Below are 19,310 nucleotides of genomic sequence, written 5' to 3'. Positions count from 1 at the left end.
TGATCAAAACACATTATATGAGTGTATGAAATTTTCAAAAAATCAAGAGAATTGAGAAAAAATGGTTAAACTGACCAAACTTTTAGTGTAAAAACTGAAAATACAAACCCACCTTGAATTGATTATTGACTTCAACTGAAGTTTTTCTGTTTTTATGATTTCTTGGGGTACCTCTGCAATTGGGATGTTTTAATATTGAGAAAGCTACCTATATCATGCTTTATTTTAAAAAGTAACCATGGAATCATACCCAAGAGATATTGTTACCTTGAAGTAGATATTATTGTTGTTATAGTTTCATATATGGTGCTTGCAGGCTAATTACTTCCTTACCTAAGATAATTTTAATTGTTTATCCTATCTTACATTGAAATGCTGATAAAAATTACTCTTTAGTGCTTAATTTTACCATTGTTACATTGCTGAGTAAAATCAGTTTGCATGTAGTTATACACTGCTCAAGGGCACAGATTTATTTTATATTATCACGCATATATATATACACTGGCTTACTTAAATTTTTTAAAGGTATATGTGTGAGTGTTTTGTCTACATGTATGTATGTGTACCATATGTGTGTGTGTTGGTACTCAAAGCGGTCCCAAGATGGCATCATTGGATTTTCTGTAACTGGAATTGCACATGGTTGTGAACAGACATGTGATGGCTATGATCATAACCTGGGTCCTCTGCAAGATCAGCAATTACTCCTACTCCTGAGCCATCTCTCCAGCCCTTTGATCTACTTTTTAAAAAGTTGTCCTTTTTAAAGACACTTCAAACACTGTTATTGAAATCTCAGGAGTAGCTGTGGAAGAGAAACAGACAAACAAACAAGAACCCTCCAAATGTTGCAATCAATTTATAACAGTAGTTAAGGAAAGTGAAAGTGGGAATATTGTTCAAACACATGTGTCATGAATCTTGTAAGACTGTCTTCTATATACTATGTCTGTCAGCCTGAAGATACAGGTATTAGTGTTCTTGATACAGAGATGAGGAGGCATTACGTCTTGGAGGTAAGTAACTCTGGTGATCCAGCTTATGTAAGGCAGAACCAAGCTTTGAATTCAACCATGTCTAACTTTAAAGTGCATAGTCATTCCACCGTATCCCACCACTGACTAAGCAAGCAAAAGAACTGACTAAGGAGAGGGAAAACTGTAAAACAAATTGATAGACTGCAACCCACACCTGAAGTAGGCAAGACATTATCCATGTAGTGTGTATCTATTTAGATATTTGTCAACATGGAGAGAACTAACAAAGTATGTAACATGTAACCCATATTTACCCATTGAGGTGTCTGTCTAGGTTTTCTACCTCCATCATGTGTAGCTTTCTTTATCTACTCATGTCTACACTATTTCTTTCTATATCAGTTTTTTGGCCCAGGCTGTTCTTATTGAGTTATATGACAGTACACAATCTTAAGCCAGTAGCTATCTCTGCAGAGTTCTACCTTACTTTTATGTAAAAGCTTAGGCTTAAATTATATTTACTGTCCTTTCATCTCTAATCCTTGGTGAGCTTTCCATGATCTCACAATTTTGGCCTAGGCCTGTGTGCCCCTGGCTCCCTGAAACTCTCTCTCTGAACATGGTGTGTTAGTTCATCTGCTGTCTAGCACATGAGTCCTGAGAGTAAACAGGAATGAGTCTCAGCAATGTGTACAGAGTTTCATGCTCTAATCATCAGTAACGATGTCTAATCAAGGCACAATCTGAAAGGTAAATAAACCTCCAGAGTCTTAGTTTGTGTGAAGTAACAACTAAAGGTTATTGGTTGTTCTTCTTACCCAGAACAGAGCTGTACGGATCTGGGAAAGACTGATGGCTCTCTTTGAGCTGACAATAAGCTGTGCCTGATGCCATTCCATATCAGAATGGTGCCGTGCCGGTGTATACAGCTCCTGACCAGGCCCAACCAGACTCCTCTAGGCTCCACCTGTTCTACTTCTTTCCCTACCAAAACCTTGAGCAAATGCGCAACATCATAAAGTAAGTCACAATGAAGAGCTCCTTCAGAGTTTTTAGTCTGAGCTCCTGTGATCATCAGATATTAAAAAAATGGTATGTTCAAGTGGTTTCATTCATATTTTCAAAGTCACATGGGAACTATGTACTTACTCCTTGAGAGGTAACCTCAACTTTTTGCTTAATCATGTTTCATTGGTCTATATTATGTTAAAACAGTAAATAGATGGAATTGGGGTACTGAGATCTACATCTTATTTGTCAATGACTCTAGATTTTACATAAACCTTTATTGCATCTTCTGCCCAGCTACAGCCAGTGTCTATGACAGATGCAATACAGACCATAAGTCATCAGTTTAAGTTTAAAGTAGCATTGTCGACACTGACGATGCCTAAGAGGTCTTCGTCACTCACTACCCTGGCTTTACTAACTTCCAAATGCTTTGTAGCCCCGATTTTAGTCAAACAAGTCAGGATATTTAGTACATAATATTTAGAGCATTCACATGAACTAGCCTCATATATAAACAGGGGTTGTGAGAAGGGACAAAGTCATTTAAAATATGTAGACTTGATGCCCTAAGCATGTGTGTGGAGTAATTTGAAGGCATGAGAAGCTATAGGCATTAGCCACTTATTTGCTTGCATAAACTTTTATGTCCAAGTATTAAATATTTGGACAAGCATTTATGTATTAGTATGGACAAGCCTTTGTCTGCCCCTCTCTGTTCTATTTTTCTTTAATACACAGTTTTAAAATAATTACTCATAATTTCCTCTGTTCTAGTTGTACTTATCTAGCAAGAAGCTTTATTCAGTAGTATTTTGCTCCCTTAAAGAGTTGTTCACAGGTTACTTAACTATGTAATCATTATTTCAAAGTAATGGGAGAAAGCAGGGATGAAGAGGGAAGGGGAATGAATTATCCAGTCACTCAAGAGATTCTCCTGGATTTTTTGAGGTGGGTGTTAAGGCTTCCTAAATGATCTTTAGCCCTATAGTGACTGAGCCAACGGCCATGTGACACAAAGTGCCATGTTGGATTCAACTCAACTGAAGCTCTGCTCCTCTCTCAATGGGCCTTGTGGCCTCCAGGTCACTGAAACAATCACGGAAGAGGTAAGACAGTTTAGAGTAGTTTGCTGGTATTCTGATGACCCCCATGCTCTGCTTCTCTTCTCCTATCCCAACTCATTAGCTGTTATCACAGTGTCCTCAGGGAGCAGCAAGCTGGCCTCCTCAGCTTACTTTAGGATTCCCTGTGGAAACTCACTGCAGAGGCTTTCCAAAACATTTTATTTTTTGCTATGCAGGTGTTAGATATGACCATTATGTGGCTGTTAGAAATGACTATTATTATGTCATTGGCAAATGTATAACTTGTCATGCCTCATGAGGTGTCTAGAATGATAGACTGCTGTCCCTGAAGAAATAGAAATATTGTCAACCTTGCAATATGGCCTGAGCTACTCGTTTGAAGCACATGGTTACTCAGTGTATTTTATAAAGTATCTCTGACTTCATCAGAACAGAAAATAACCTTTCCTTCTTCAAAGTATACCTCATAGACTTTTCCCCATTTCTGTTTTGCACTACTTTCCAAATGGCTCTCGGGTGACGATGGTAAACACAACAGAAACAGACCATAAACACCAAAATTAAGGAAAAGAAGTCAAGTCCAAAACAAGAGACAAGGGGCAAATTATATGGCTTATTTGACAATTTGTGTCTTCAATATAAATAAATAATTGCTGCCAGACACCAGCTGATCCCATTGGTGCCCTAGCTGTTTAAGAACCACTTCTCTGGTGTCAATAATTCCCTCCATACCCATGATTTCAGTAAGCTAACTTACCGAAATCATTATCTTATTATCAAGACCTTCCGAGGCTTCCATTGTTATCAAAGTAACTCTATGTTCCAGTCACTGGACAAAATGGGAGACATGAGATGCAGAACTAGTGAGTTTTGCTCAAGTGGATGGAAAGTGAAACAATGGGAGGAACCCATGATATTTTCAAGGAAATATGCTGCTTCAAGTGCCACAGTAACAAATGGCGGTATAGAGAAGACAATTATGAAAATTGAGGCTCTTGGCATTAGGGTGGAGGGAAAAGGTAAGGTTCGGCATGGCTTGGAGCTAAAATCACATGTGAACAGGATATAGTTACTTCCCAAATCTAACTTCCTTCCAGTTCAGCAGAGGTGTGAAAGGTGACCTTGGCCTTCTTCCTTGGCTCTGCAAATGGTGTAAGTGGGCCCATTCACTGCCCTCATATAAGAAGTGGCCAAAACAGATTCTCAACTAACAAATACAAGTGCTTGCTAACTGTGAAGGCTGTGGCTTTAGGTTACAATATAGTTTGGTCAGGGGTCTCCTGCTTGTTTGTGTCGGTATGTGCTACATCTCCTAAGATGGAGGGCAAGGAGGATGCTTGTATCATTTCTTACCTGAGCTGGCCTGACATAAAACTAAGTCAAGAAGCAAAGGAACATGAAAGTGTGCGTGGTTTTACAAAAAGGATTTTCCACTTACGTTTCATATATTATAAACTGAAATTTGGGGGTTTGCTGTTTTTCTTCTCTAAAGAAGGTGTAAGAGTTCACAGAATCACTTTTTTAAAAATCTAAGACTTCAATTGGAGTTCTGCCTTTCTGCTTGGGACCTTTTGACTTCCATACTCAGTTTATTTAAAATGTGTGAAATATTCAGAATCACTTTCTGGATTTAATTAAGGAGGGAGAAAAGTTTCAATTCAGGCAGTACACACTCAGTTTTGCTTAGGATGATCTGCCAATTGAAATGGATCTTTCTCCACCTAATGCGGAGGTCTTTTAAAGTAACAACTCTTTTTAAAGGTACCTATTGTAAAAATCATTTGCCAGCTTAATGCACCAAGAGCTAAATAATAACATGAAGTGAAGACCCTGATAGAGAATGTAGTGGGGAATGCGTCGTGTTGAGTGCCCACTGCATGTGTAGCCCATATTGTTAGTTGCTGAGGGAGACAGATGTGGAAGAAATGACATCATTTTCTCAGAGTCTTTCAAAGTGGGCAAGGAAACCAGGCTGATGGAAGTAAATACAGAAAGTCAACGATTTCTAACTTACTTACTACCTACTGGGTGCCCAGGAGAAAGGCACAAGGGTGGGAATTGATTTGAAATTAAGTAGTGGGAAAAATTAGGGATAGACCCAAGACTGGGAGTCATAATTTAGAACAGGCACATGTTAATGATGAACTACAGTGGTTCACAGGATCCCCCAATGTAAAATCTTTTAGAAATTAATTAAGAAGTAAATATTATCTTTCTGAGAAAATGTTTAGTTTCTAAAGATAATTGTGAAGTATGGCAGAGAGCAAAGTCCTGAGTATCCTTCACACGTTCATGTTCATGGTTTTTTTTTTTTTTTTTGAATTTCAAATACATGGCAGCAGAGGACATGAAAAACATCAGATTTTACTACACCAAGATAATTTTATGCTGATGTGTGCTTGATCCCCTGAAGGCAGAGCTTTGTAGTGGGTTTGTTTTATTCATTTCTGTATGTTCTGTCCTGGGACAGGGTAGGTATGCAATAAAAATGATTGAGTTACCCAAGGCAGAAGAGAGTGCAAGCACTCTATAGAGCAAATGCTGCAGGACAGTGGACAGAATATCAATCCCTGCTGCCAATAAGAACATTTTTACTTCCAATAGACTGAACTTTTTAAACAAAGAGATAGGAGAACTTAGCACCCACTCCATTCTCAATGATGACCTGTGGACCAATGAGTGCAAAGTGTGTTTTAATCAGATCTGCTGTGTGATGTAATAGTTATGTTGAATTAGAAATTTTCATGAATTTCTCCATTCACATGAAAATTTGTGAATCCAAAGAAAATATTTGTGACTTTTAAAATGTGGATAAGTTAAAAACAATGAATATGCTTGTTTTGGAATTCTTATTAAAATATTTCTGCTTCAATACATGTTAAACTGTAGCCTTCACCTTTTTAAAAAAGCAGGTTGTATGTATTGTCTAGTGATATCTACGACTGTATTTATTTAAGGAAATTGATGAAGCAACGTGGAAAACTGTAGGATTGAAAAACCATTTGCAAGGGGCAGAAGGGAAAAGAACCTGAAGCTTGCTATGCTGAAGGAAAAGAATGGAGGGTGTTGAGTGCTGGTGCCCCATGCCTATCTCTCTGCTGAGGACTGAGTGGGTGTGTGTTACTGCTGTTTGCTCCGATGTATGCGCAGAGGATGAGAACGCCCACACATAGGAACTTCCACTAACGAAAGAAAAGAAGACTAGAGAAACTTTTAGATGACCATGATAATTTTATAATTCGATTTTGAAAAATGTATTTCTTTATACATGGATTTTCTTATAAATATGCAAGGGAAAATAGGTTACATAGTCTGTTCTAGCCCGGAAGACAAGCCATAATTGAGCAAAGTGAATGGCAAGATATAGTCAATTAGTCAAATAGTACTTTTCACCTATTCATAATCATTGGAATTCTAAGAGTTATTTGCAGACCTAATGTGATATTAAATTTTGCCAGGTTGAGAAGCTGTCTGGTTCAGAGCATGCATCTTCTTGGAAAAGATTGATGAGCATCTCGGTATAGAACCTGGATGTACCAAAGTCAAGGATCTCTATTTCATCAAAGATGTACCAAACCGTTTCCAAACATTTCTGCCCACCTGATGCAGTACAAGTTCATGTCAGAGCACATCTCAGGGCCCAGACATTTTGCTAGAATGTCTTAGTCCAATAACCTGATATTCTACCTGACTGCTGGTTTATTAACATGAGATTCATTCAGCATAGTCCGTTGGGTTAAAAAAGAACACTTGTTCTGATTAAGATGATGGCAATCTCAAAGCTTCATTTTAATACTCTATGTTTCCCATGAAATTTTCTTGATGTTCCTTTCCCTTCTCAAATGAAGTGTTATGTGAGTCAAGCAAAAAATCTTCCCTGAGCTTCTCCCACAGACATTAACTGGTGGAAACACCTCTCTGATCACTTTGGAGATATGCACATAATGAAGATGTCACTTAAAATGTATGTGCATTTGGGATTCACAAAGAAAAGTAATATGTAGCAATGATATCTTTGATCATGGAAAGGACTTAGACATCCAGGCACTGTGTCCAAGGTAGTTATAATCAGCCATTTTCGATTCCCAGTGCACAAATCATTTCTTGCCTTCTACAACCCAAGCCCTGCTGTTGGGCTTCAGAAGCAATTTCAGCAGCAAAATAAGGTGCTTTTCTTCAATTTTCAAGCCATTTGTATGAGGTTAGTGTTGTTTACCCACCTGGTACACTGATATTTACATACCCCTTTAAAGAAAATTGGTAGGTATGATTTATGGAGTACTGTAAGAGCACAATTTTCCATGTAGTGCACCTAATCTGAAAGGTCACTTGCAAAGGTCACTCTGGCCATACAAATACCAAGTCTTCTCTTTGGAATAAGTTAGGATATTCATTTTTCTTGGAAAATGTCAGCAGTACCCTACTCCAGGGGTTAGTTTATGCAGATAAATGCGTAAGCCTTTAATCTTAGAGCAGAAATACTCTACACAATTGTAAAGGCACTCCATCGATCACTGTTAAGACCTGTAATTTGTTTTTATTTAAATCTCAAGCCAGGGTGGAGTGGGCAACAGTACCATTAACATGGTAGCTCACATATAAGCTGAGATCAAGGCACATAAACACATTTAGACTCTCAACCCAGGTGGCTGGCCTGTGGGGCAGCTGGAACACACAGGACCCTTCTTCTGCTCTTCATGCTGTCTCTGCACTTGCTCTCTCTGCAGATAGAGGCTTACTGCCCAGCCTGGTGCATGGGAAATTGCCCCGTAAGATTCCTCTCCCACAGGCATTTTCTCTGGCCATGAAAACACACTTGCCAGAATTCCACTGAATAAAACATTGCTACTTATCATTAACGTAAGGGCTCCCACCAAAGAGGAAACTCTAACAAATATGTCCACTGTGAATTTATTTATTTTCTCCAAAGAATAGTCACAGGGGAAGAAAATGTCTGCTTTTTCCATCATGAAGCACCTCCCATCTTAAGACTTCAATTCTTAATTGACAAGAGCAACAGCACATGGCTACTTGTGTTTAGTACATGTTGGCACTTTATACACATTTGCCTTCTTTCATCCTCTGTAAAAGCTATTCTTGAAACTCAAAACTCACCCCAAATTATGATTATCTGAAAGACACATATAAATACCAAATTCAGAAGACATTCCTAAAATGCAAAATATGATCATTACTCCATGAGTAAAGAAGGGATTGCGAAAAGGCATTCCTGCCCATTTCCTCAGATGAAGTGTTACTGATAAAAATTGGTGCTTATGGGAGATGTCGGGGTAACAGTATACTATTCCTTGGGTTTTTCCAAGCAGTTCACGTTGTTTGTGTGATCTTAATATTATCAAAGTCGGAAGAGGTTATAACCAGATTATACAATAGATTCCCCCTTGAAGATGCAGACAGCAATGTGGAGATACTTTTTAAGACTATTTTATGCTTTTTGCAGAAAGAGAATGTAACAATACGTCAGATTGGATCAAAGCATTGTGTGCATGTGCTTAAGTGTGAGCATGTGTATGTTTATATTCCCCCCTTTTGCTTTAAAGATTTAAGTGAGATCAGCCATTTGCTCATATATATATATAGTATTAATTCTCCTAAACTGACTTAAGTGTTTAATTTTAAATATCATTATTTTAAACCACCACTGCTATGTTTAAAAATAATGGTAAAATGTCCATAGTAAAGAATCACTCATTCCCTGGTGATAAAACAAACAAGTTTCCCAGCTCATCATGCCAAACATTTAGTTACGACACTGTCCTGAACCCAGAAAACACAGTGCACATCGAAACTGCTCCCTTTTAAGCTCATGCCTCAAGTAACTCAAACTTATATCCAAATACTCTTTTGTCTTCCATTTCTAAATTTGCTCCTATTTACATCTTCAATTACTGGTGACTACCTCCTTCCTGTTGCTCGAGCCAAGGGTCTGGGAGTCTTTTTCAATTCCATTTTTAGTTAGAAAAAAAGTCTATTATTATTAGTGTATGTGAGATGTGCATGTTCATGCCACAGCACATGCATGTAGGCCAGAGGACAACTTTGTAGACTCAGGTCCTTCCTTCTACCTTCTCACGGATTCCATGGATACAATATGAGTCTTCAGGTATACATCACTGGGTGGCAAACACCTTTCTTTGTTGAGCTTTCTCATTGGCTGCCTATTCCTTTTTGACTCACACTCTGTACACCCATGGGTCTATAAATCGGCTGGCTTGGAATTCACACTGACTTCTTTTTATTGCCATTATCATGGCTACTCTGGTGCAAGACCCTCCCTGAGTGACAGCAATATTCTAGTATTTTTTTTTTCATAATACGACTGTCGAGCTAAGCTTTCCATACTTACAAATTCAATTAGATTATTTTACCATTTGGCTGAAAATGCTTCAGCACTTTCAAAATGCTTTACGAGGCCCTACCTTTGCGGCCTCTCTGTCTGCTCTCTCCTCATCCACACCCCCAGCTTCTGTCTCTTGTCCTCTTGCTCACTCTCCTAAGTGAGTCAGGACTGTTCCTCTGCCCAGCTGGACTCCTCATATCCTTTAGGGCTCTACTCACACAGCCCTTCTCCATTTCTCTCTCACACCCTTTGGCCCCCATGACGGGTTGCTATCCTATCACTCTTCTCTGCTGGTTTTATTCCCACAGCACTCACCACCATCTGACATAGCATATGTTTGACTTAGAGCATTGTTTACTGCCTCTCTCCCCCAGTGTAAGATAGAAATCCCTGAGAGCCAGGGTTTCTGCCTATTTTGTTTACTGCTCCGTCCTTAGTGCCTAGAAAAATGTTTAGCCTGGGTAGATCTTCAAATATAAATATTTGGCAGTTGAATTGACAAATGCTTTTAGCTACATTCGATATGCCAATAATTCTATAGTTATATCCTTTCACTTAGGGAGTTTGTCCCAGAATGTGTAAGGTTTAGGAATCATACAATTGCTTCTACAAATTAATATTTCTTCAGTGAAGCTTAAGAACCAAGAGGGAAATTGGAGAACAGAGGTAACCTCCTATCCAGCCAGGTTGAGTTTGGTCAGTAATAATGGATTGAATTAAGGTCTTGACCTTGAGTGAGGAAAGACCATAAGGGATGAGATCCTTAGAAGGGAAGTTTGGGTTCAAATTCCACCACTACTACTTACACGTTGTGTGGTCTGACATACACTGTGGGCTTTATGACCTCGGTTCTTCTTGGTGAAATGGAGCTGTGCAATAATCTCCACTCAACAGATTTGTAGTGCAGATGATATGCCTAATGTCAAATTCTGCATCTATCACAGTTACTAAGGAAATCATATGGAGACCACATGTTTTCTTTTATGCCATGCATGATTCCAGAGAATGTACATTACCTTGGCTCCCATGCTAGAGGCTACAGACCTGTAGTGACCATAGCTGCATCTGAATTCCATAGCCTGACTCTAAAAAAATATGGCCTCTACCTAGAATCATCATCATTTAAGGTAATACTAAAATTCCAGTCATAACATATTCCATAATTATAAAATGCTGAAATACAAACTGTAAAAATAAGCAAAGGAAATATTTCATTGGCCCATTTCAATCTGAGGAAATGTCTATCATGCCTCAGTGGTCAAATATCACCCACTGTTTGCTTATCTATAGTTTTTATGCTATGAATGCTTTCTGAATTTTTAAGTTGTTACAAATCAGAGAAAGAGTAATATTTTGAACATACAAAATTAAATGAGATAGAAATTTCTATATCCATTGATAAACTTCCAGACTCTAGCCATGTTGATATATTCACATTTACTCTCTGGCTACATTTGTGGCACAGTATTAAAGTTAAATAGCTAAGGCAGAGAATTCTTAGGTCACAAAGCACAAAAAATTGATATCTTTTTCTGCAAAAAATGTTGGTTGACCTCTGCTCTATAAAACTAATACTTCAACTCACTAGTTGGTAGAGATAAGTAGAAAAAGAATTGACATTGGCAGGGTCCTGAACCCAGGATGAACATGTCCCTACATCACAGCTGCTTAAATTGCACATGTATTAAGGTAAGAAGATAGCAACGAGAACATAGATCTTGTCCATAGTCTCTGGACACTCTTTTTCCCTTTATCCCCTGAGCAAAGTGGTAGAAAAAAATTGTATGTCTCCAGAAAAGAAGACCTACTGGGTTGATCAGATGGTTCAAGAGGTAAAGGCACTTGCCATCAAGCCTGACGATCTGAATTTAGCACTGTGGTGGTTTGAAAGCAAATGGCCTCCAAAGGGAGTGGGACTATGAAGAGGTGTGGCCTTGTAGAAGGAAGTGTGTCACTGTAGGGTGGGCTTTGTGGTCATTTCTCAAGCTTCACTCAGTGTGACAGTCAGTCTACTTCCTCTGTCTTCTGGTCAAGATGTAGCCAGCTCCATGACTGCCTGCATGTTTTCATGCTCTCGGTCAAGATGATAATGGACTGAATCTGGAACTGTGAGTGAGTCGTCCTCAATTAAAGGTTTTCCTTTTAAGATTTGCTGTGGTCATGGTGTCTCTTCACAGCAACAGAAATCCTAAGACAAACACCTAGGTTGCATCTAGTGGAAGGAGAGAACTGACTCCCACAAGTTGTCCTGTAACCTTCAAAAGTATAATCTCCACAAACTTACTTGAGTGAATAATATAAAAGTAGCTAAATATAGTAATAAAAAGAAAAGTTCCTGTGAACTCAACATCTTTTTGCTTCACTCTATCTTTAAGTGGGACTCTGGGTCCCAGATGGACACAGAATTGAGACTCAAATGCAAAATTCTCTACTAAAATTAATTATTGGAGTTAGTTTCTCCTTCAGAATTGTGGAGGGGTGTGAATGATCACTACATTGGGGGGGGGATGGGTTGCCTTGCTCTGACTTGATGCTCTTTCTTTCCCTGTTCAGTTCCTTGCTGTGGGACGGTCTATATGTCAAATTGCTCTGATTGGTCAATAAATAAAACACTGGTTGGCCAGTGGCCAGGCAGGAAGTAGGTGGGACAAGGAGAGAGGAGAATTCTGGGAAGCAGAAGGCTGAGGCGGAGAGACACTGCAGCCGCCGCCATGACCAGCAGCATGTGAAGATGCCGGTAAGCCACCAGCCACGTGGCAAGGTATAGATTTATGGAAATGGATTAATTTAAGCTATAGGAACAGTTAGCAAGAAGTCTGCCACAGCCATACAGTTTGTATGCAATATAAGTCTCTGTGTTTACTTGGTTGGGTCTGAGCGGCTGTGGGACTGGCGGGTGACAAAGATTTGTCCTGACTGTGGGCAAGGCCAGAAAAACTCAAGCTACAGTTCCTTACTGATTCAAAGTTAGCATTTTCCTGTCTTTCTTTTCAATGCCCCTCAGTGACTCACTGAATTAGAATTCACTACTTCTCTAAAATAGAAAAGGTTTTATTTGTGCAAAGACAGTGGCAGAATGGGTGAAGGACAGTGTGGTTGATATATTGTGCACCCCAATAAACTTATCTGGGGGTCAGAGAACAGAACAGCCATAATATTAAACATAGAGGTTAGACAGTCGTAGCACACGCCTTTAATCCTAGCATTCCAGAGGCAGAGATCTGTCTGGATCTTTGTGAGTTCAAAGCCACACTGGAAAGAGCCAGGCGTGGTGGTAACAAGAGCCTTTAATCCCAGGAAGTAATGGCAGAAAGCAGAAAGGTATTTAAGGAGTGAGGATGAGGAACTAGAGCCTGGTTAAGCTTTTAGGCTTTTGAGCAGCAGTTCAGCTGAGATCCATTTGGATGAGGACTCAGAGGCTTCCAGTCTGAGGAAACAGGATCAGCTGAGGGACTGGCAAGGTGAGGTGGCTGTGGCTTGTTCTGCTACTCTGATCTTCCAGCATTTACCCCAATACCTGGCTCTGGGTTTGTTTTTATTAATAAGAACTTTTAAGATTCATGCTACAGGACAGCTTTGGGAAGACGCTGGGGAATGTCAGCATATTTACAGAACTGGCTTCATAACCCTTCTTCTACAATGTTCTCCTTCCCATTGGTAGCAATTCTGATAGACACACCTGCTGGCCATAGCCCCAACATCCACTCCTGGTCTTGATCAGGTGAATGGGCCATGTCTGAAGGCACACAAAGCTTACTGACCTCTAATATGAGATCCATGAAGGTCAGGAAAGACCAGACCTACTTTCCCAGCCTTCCCCACAAAGACCTCTTAAAAGCTAAGGCCAGCCATCTCACTGAACTTTTAGTTTAATTGATATGTAAGGTATGGATTCCTACTCCTACATACAGATGCATTAATTACATGGAATTGAATGCAATGCTCCTTTTTACTTCTGCTGTTTTTAAATAACATTATAATTTTTCTTTCCTGTAATAAAAAACATGTAGAAGTGTAGATTGTTTCCTAACAACTGATTCAAAATAACCCTGTTATGTGATGCCTGTGTCCTGGTGTCTGGCAGGTATTAGTGTTCTTGCACATTGTCATTGTGATGGGGATTGTATGATTGAGGAAAGCTATCGGAATCCAGATGGCAGGTTTTCTGCTATTTCTCAGTGGGTGATTGAAATTTGGGAAGCAGGTGATGTAGTTCTTGTTAAGGGTGGCAGCCTAGGCAGGTGCTAAGCAGCATGGTAGGTGGGTATTACGTGTGGTCCCCCAGCTCATAGCAAAGGATACAGACCTTCACTCACTCTAGCCCCTCTCACTGTTGAACTTGCCATTGTGGAGTAGAGTAGAGAGTATTGTGTTCAGCTTGCCAACCTTCTGAGCTCCCAATTTTGTCACCACCCTGGTTGTTAGTACCTTCTTCTACATCACTGAGAAACATACAAGTCATAGGAGAAGAGTGGGTAGCTCCTAGATAGGAAGCCTTCTCTCTCTCTCTTTCTCTCTCTCTCTCTCTCTCTCCCCTCGCTCTGGTTTTAGGGAGTATTTAAAACAGACTTATCCCTTACTAGTTCTGTGACTTTAGGCAAGTTGTAGAGCCTCTCTGGGTCTCGGTTTTATCATTTATCAAAGGGGATGATGATCATTTTTACATTTTTGGCCTTCAGTGAAGACTAGGTAAGGTAGGTCATACCAACAGCCTCAAGTAACCATAGACTGGAGCTTTGAGGACTTGCCTAATAATGGTAAGATCTTGTTCTTTCTGTTGTGATGATGATAAAGACAGGTCAGCATTTTACTGGTTCCAGGGCAAAGCAGTGTCATTTTTTTCCCACTTGTGAAGACCTATGAATTTAGACTCCTGAAAGTCACAGGGAATAAGAAGATGCTAATGGAAGCTTCATCAGTCATACTGACTTCAGTTAAGTGGGTGAGACTGATTGCAAACTTTTCAACAAATTTGTTCCTGAGGCTGGATTGTCCTAAGTCTTCAAGACTGTTTCCATGGAATTTCAGCATGCAATGTAGGAAAGTATCCTCCCTGGAAGTATCCCATCGAGTCCCGTGGGCAGTTCTGGATATTTAAAAAGGGCAACTGAACATCTAGGTGTGATTAGGAGACATTGCCTGGGAAAGCAAGGAGACTTATGAAAGAAGGACTGGGTGAGAACATCTTCCGTGGGGACACAAAGCACAAAGTAACAAAGTAGAGATATTGATTTGCATAATGTGGCTTTAGAACTACTGAGCCTTATCAGGAAAGATTACAAAGAGAAAACTGGAAACTCAAATTTAGAATTAATATTTGACCCAATGGACTTGCCTCAGTAAAAATTTCACTTCCCAGGAATGAAGACAATTTTATGTATTAAAAAGACTGTCTTCCTGGGAGGTCGTTGAAGAGAATCTTCATAACGGGGGTTGGGGGTGGGCTAGCTTTCCAATCTAAATACTCAGATATATTTTTCTTTTGTCGGGGAGAGGATTATTTATGCAGGCCCAGTGCATTAAGTCTTCCTGTGCTTTCTGGAGCATCTCTGTTTACCCATTGGGTCTGAAATATAAATGTATACGTGAGCCCCTCTCAAAGAAGAAACTTCTCCACTGAGGGTGGTATTCTGTGGAGAATGAGAGATGTTAAGAAGTCATATTTCTCCATCCAAGAAGAAAAAATCCCTCACGTTTCTGAAAAGCAAAACAAGGAAAAGATTCATATGGAAACTCCAGTCTTTGAGTGAAGTGTGGCAGTCATTTCACATTGTTGCTGCCCATCCTCCCAAAGTAGTGCAAATGGGGATGAGAGTCCAAGCAGGCAGTTAGTGCACCACCGAAGCATGACCAATGGCTCAGCTAAAACAAGCAAACAAGCGGCTGAGCATGTTAACATAATTTTCTATCATTTCTATTTGATGTGGATTGGACAGAAAATCTGGGATGCCAGCCATGATGTAGATTTTCAAAATTGATTAGCATTTTTGGGACACTGGAAACCATTTCTGTGGCATTTCAATGCTGAGTTAAAATTGATTAGTGCTGTTGGAAAAACGTGTACAAAATTGAGGCGCGTCAACCACATGCCAGTGATAAGATAATGGCTTAGGATCGTGTATGAGATCCATGGCACCAAGGCCACACCAGTGAGCGAGATCTTGCAGGAGAGGGTGTAAATGGCTCTGTGCAGTTGTAGATTAGCTGTTAGTACTCATCCAACACCTAGACTCTACTTGTGACAATGTGTAAAATGGGTTGCATGCCTCTAGCATAAAGGTTGTTCGGTTCTTTGTCATAACATTAATCACCGATAAACTTGTTGCAGTTGTTAATGTGAAGCCACTATATGATTTTGTAGAAATTCCGTGGTGGGCATGTTGATGTTCTCTTCCTTTAAATTTTGATGATTTTGAGAATTGCCATGGTTAATATTTTTGCCTTTTGAAAATGAGAATAATAACTTGATGGTAGTTTTGCAATTTCTTAATCCCTTTTTAGTTTTCTGTAAGCATTCTCAGTTTGTAGAGCTACTGTGTTCCTTTTCTGTTATCAAACACAGACAGAAAGTTAAGAAGTGAAGTGTAGCAGGGCACATCTCAGAAGAATGAGACCCTTCAAAGGTCAGCGCTTCTTGCTTGTCAATAGTTGACATTTAAGCATTTATTTCAGACACTGCTGATAATGTTTTTTTGAGATAGTTGAGAACTGTGTTGGTATGCAATTATTTTCATAATGAGATGCAAAAAATGCAAATACAGTAGTATGTGCCAGTTCTTTGGAGTGCCTTTTGTCAGAATTGCAGACATTATGAGACTTTGATAGATACCATGTCACTATTCAGAGTCAGAGAGCTGCTAGCTTTTAATGGAGCATCTATGACGTGATATCTCTAGATGCTAATTAGCGAGAACCTTTAGTGATAATAAATGAAGAGGTCATTTGGTGTTTTTCTCAGTAAATTCTGACAGTTTCATTGAACCAATTGTATCAAAAGGATTTGTTGGTAGATGTAACAACTCTATCTTAAAAGAAATTACCCTGTCACATGGGAAAAACTACATGACATCTTTTCAGTGTAATATTTCATCTTTGCACTGTATGTTTTTGAACTATACATATACACATGTATATATCTTTATATATATATCTGCCTCTGTCTCTCTCTTGAGAGAGAGATCAGTCACAGGGGTTGAGTGGGTGATTGCTTGAAGCATTGTATTTTCTGGACTACTCTATTTGAGAATCTATGATTTCTTAAGACTCAGATAGTAATTATGTCCATGGAAGTGCCACGATGAAGTGACTTTTAGATATTAATAAATGCTACACAGACACTCTTCTCAGGTCTAGAGGTGAGCAGGTTGTGAGACCTGAGGATGAGTAAGTATTCTATATAGTGATGGAGAAGATGGACCACTATGGAGAGGTCCACACAGGGCCAATCAAGGACTAAAGACAGCATCGCAATTCTTAGTTATCTTTCTTCCTTTGATGAACGGGGGTAGTGGGTGGGACAAGGGTGGTTCTAGAGTCTAGAGTCTGGGGGCTCACATGAGAGAAATAGGAAGAGTTGCTTCTAACCCCCCCCCAATGCTACCCAGTCTCCTGTTACCTCATATACACATAATGTTCCCATTGGCGAGCTGCAGGTAGATGGATGTAGTTAGCACATGCTTAGGGATGGCACTCTTCTCTTTAGCTCTTCATGGTTCTCAGGACATGGAGGTACACTTGGCAGAAAATCTGATCTAAGTAGAAATGATAGTTCTATGAGGGCAGAAACCACTTGGTCATCCGTGTAACCTCGACACCAAGGTTACTACTACTGTGTAGGGTTCGTTGAAAGATAGGCTGAGACATAATAAAGCTTTGAAGAGTTAGTTTGGGTAGAGAGGAGCTCATGGAGTAGGAAGCTTTTAGGTGGGCTAGTTCAGAGGGTCTGCTGAGGTGTGAGCAAGGAAGAGCATTAACAGGCAAACACCGAAGGGAAATCCAGTGAGGCTGGGCTTCCTCCATCTGTCCCCTGGGAAGCCTCTACTTAGTTGGTAATTTCTTCTTTGTTAGTTTTGAGTTTTCCCTCTGTTTCTGAGGCACTTGTTGAAAAATAGCCTCAGTTAACATTTGATTATATTTGCAGATCATTAAATTATAAAGCCTTATTTGGCCTTACTGTCCTCATCTGTTCAGAAGTTCTAAATGTGTACTGTCTGTTTTTATTTTATTTATTTATTGATTTATTATTTTATTTATTTATTTATATATTTTATTTATTTATTTATTTATGTATTTTTTATTTATTTTTACTCATTCTTTACCTAGTATTTGTGGGTTTTCAAACAGGAACAAGAGTTTCACTATGTATCAAGGGTTGAGTTTAAACTTGTTGTGTAGGCCAGGTTGGCCTTAAACATGGGGCAATCCCCTGCTTCTGTGTCCCCAGTTCCAAGCTTGCAAGGAGCACTGTGTCACCATGTCCAGCTTTGGTTTGTTTACTTCTTTACACTTGAGACAGGGGCATGGTATTTTATCCAGACTAGTCTTGAGCTCATGATCCTCTTGCCTCAGCCTTCCCTGAGTGAGTGTTGGGGTTATAGACCGGACTCCCACACCTGGTCCATTTAAATTTATTTTAATGCTTTATGTAGTATAGCTATTTAACAAATAATGGGTAAAGGAATGGATGTACAAAATGTCATTGAATGCTAGTTGCATAACTGGGAAACCAGAGGAAATACTTGAATATAAATTTTTGGAATTTAACTCATAGAAAATCCAATTTAATGGAATTTTCCCGGCAGGATCTGGTAGTATAGGCCTATATTTACGCTACCCATGAGGCTGAGGAAGAATTTCAAGGTGGAGGCTTGCCTAGGCTACACAGTGAGTTCAAAGCCAGCCTGGGTAACTTAGTAAAATTTGATCTCAAAATAGAAAGTTAAAAATGGCTTGCGGATATAGTTGGAATAGAAGGTTTCCCTGGTAAATGCAATGCTCTGAGCTCCTTCTTTAATACTACAGAAAGAAAATATGAATATCTCAACATTCAGAGTAAACAATGGCTTTCACGAGTCTCAAAGGTAACTAGTATTAGAGCTGTGCTAATGAATGACTTTTGGAGGTGAGAGTAGGTTTTTCTGTAAAATGAAAGTCATGAAGCCAGATCACATACAAATCAAATGAAAGAATTAGGGCATTGAGACAGAATTGGAGAGTCAATGAAGGTCATAAATGCTGTCCTTAGTCATTTTTAAAAAAACAATCATATAGGTGTCATATCGGAGAGAATTAAGTTTGTTTGGGGTATAATTGAAGGTCAGATTCAAGTCAATGCTTGAACTCAGAAACTATATTCGGTGTGGGAAAGGTTTCTTCCAGGTTCACTGTTAGATGTAGGATCACTGACTTGCCATAGGTTTGGCCAAGTACTTAGGTTGTGGGAGTCATTTAACTACAATGTCCTCATCAATTTACAGGTGATTTTAGTTCTCTGTTTATGTATGGTTGGAACTCTTTCCAGTAAAGGGCAAACCCAACTGATTTCTCAAGAAGTGAACTCATCAGAAATGCCACACAATTTGCCTATTTTTCTTATACTGCTCAGCAGGAAGCCAGGGTCTATAATGCATCACACACAATCATGCTGTGTATCTAGATTTCAGTCATCAAAGTGCTGGCCAGGGCCCCTTCTCCTCCTGCACCTTTCTAACTCTGTCCCTTCCCCAGTATCATCCTTTCAAACTTGGAGTGTTGCTGATCACACATACTGCTAACCTTGAACATCTGGCTTCATCTTAGGGAATTGAGGGTGGATCATCAGCATCTTTGTGGCTTGGTCCTGAGTACATGGACCTGAATCCTACTGGGAGTCTT

Source organism: Peromyscus maniculatus, chromosome 1, assembly GCF_049852395.1.
Source record: "Peromyscus maniculatus bairdii isolate BWxNUB_F1_BW_parent chromosome 1, HU_Pman_BW_mat_3.1, whole genome shotgun sequence".
Classification (NCBI taxonomy): Eukaryota; Metazoa; Chordata; class Mammalia; order Rodentia; family Cricetidae; genus Peromyscus; species Peromyscus maniculatus.
Note: the sequence above shows the minus strand (reverse complement) of the source record.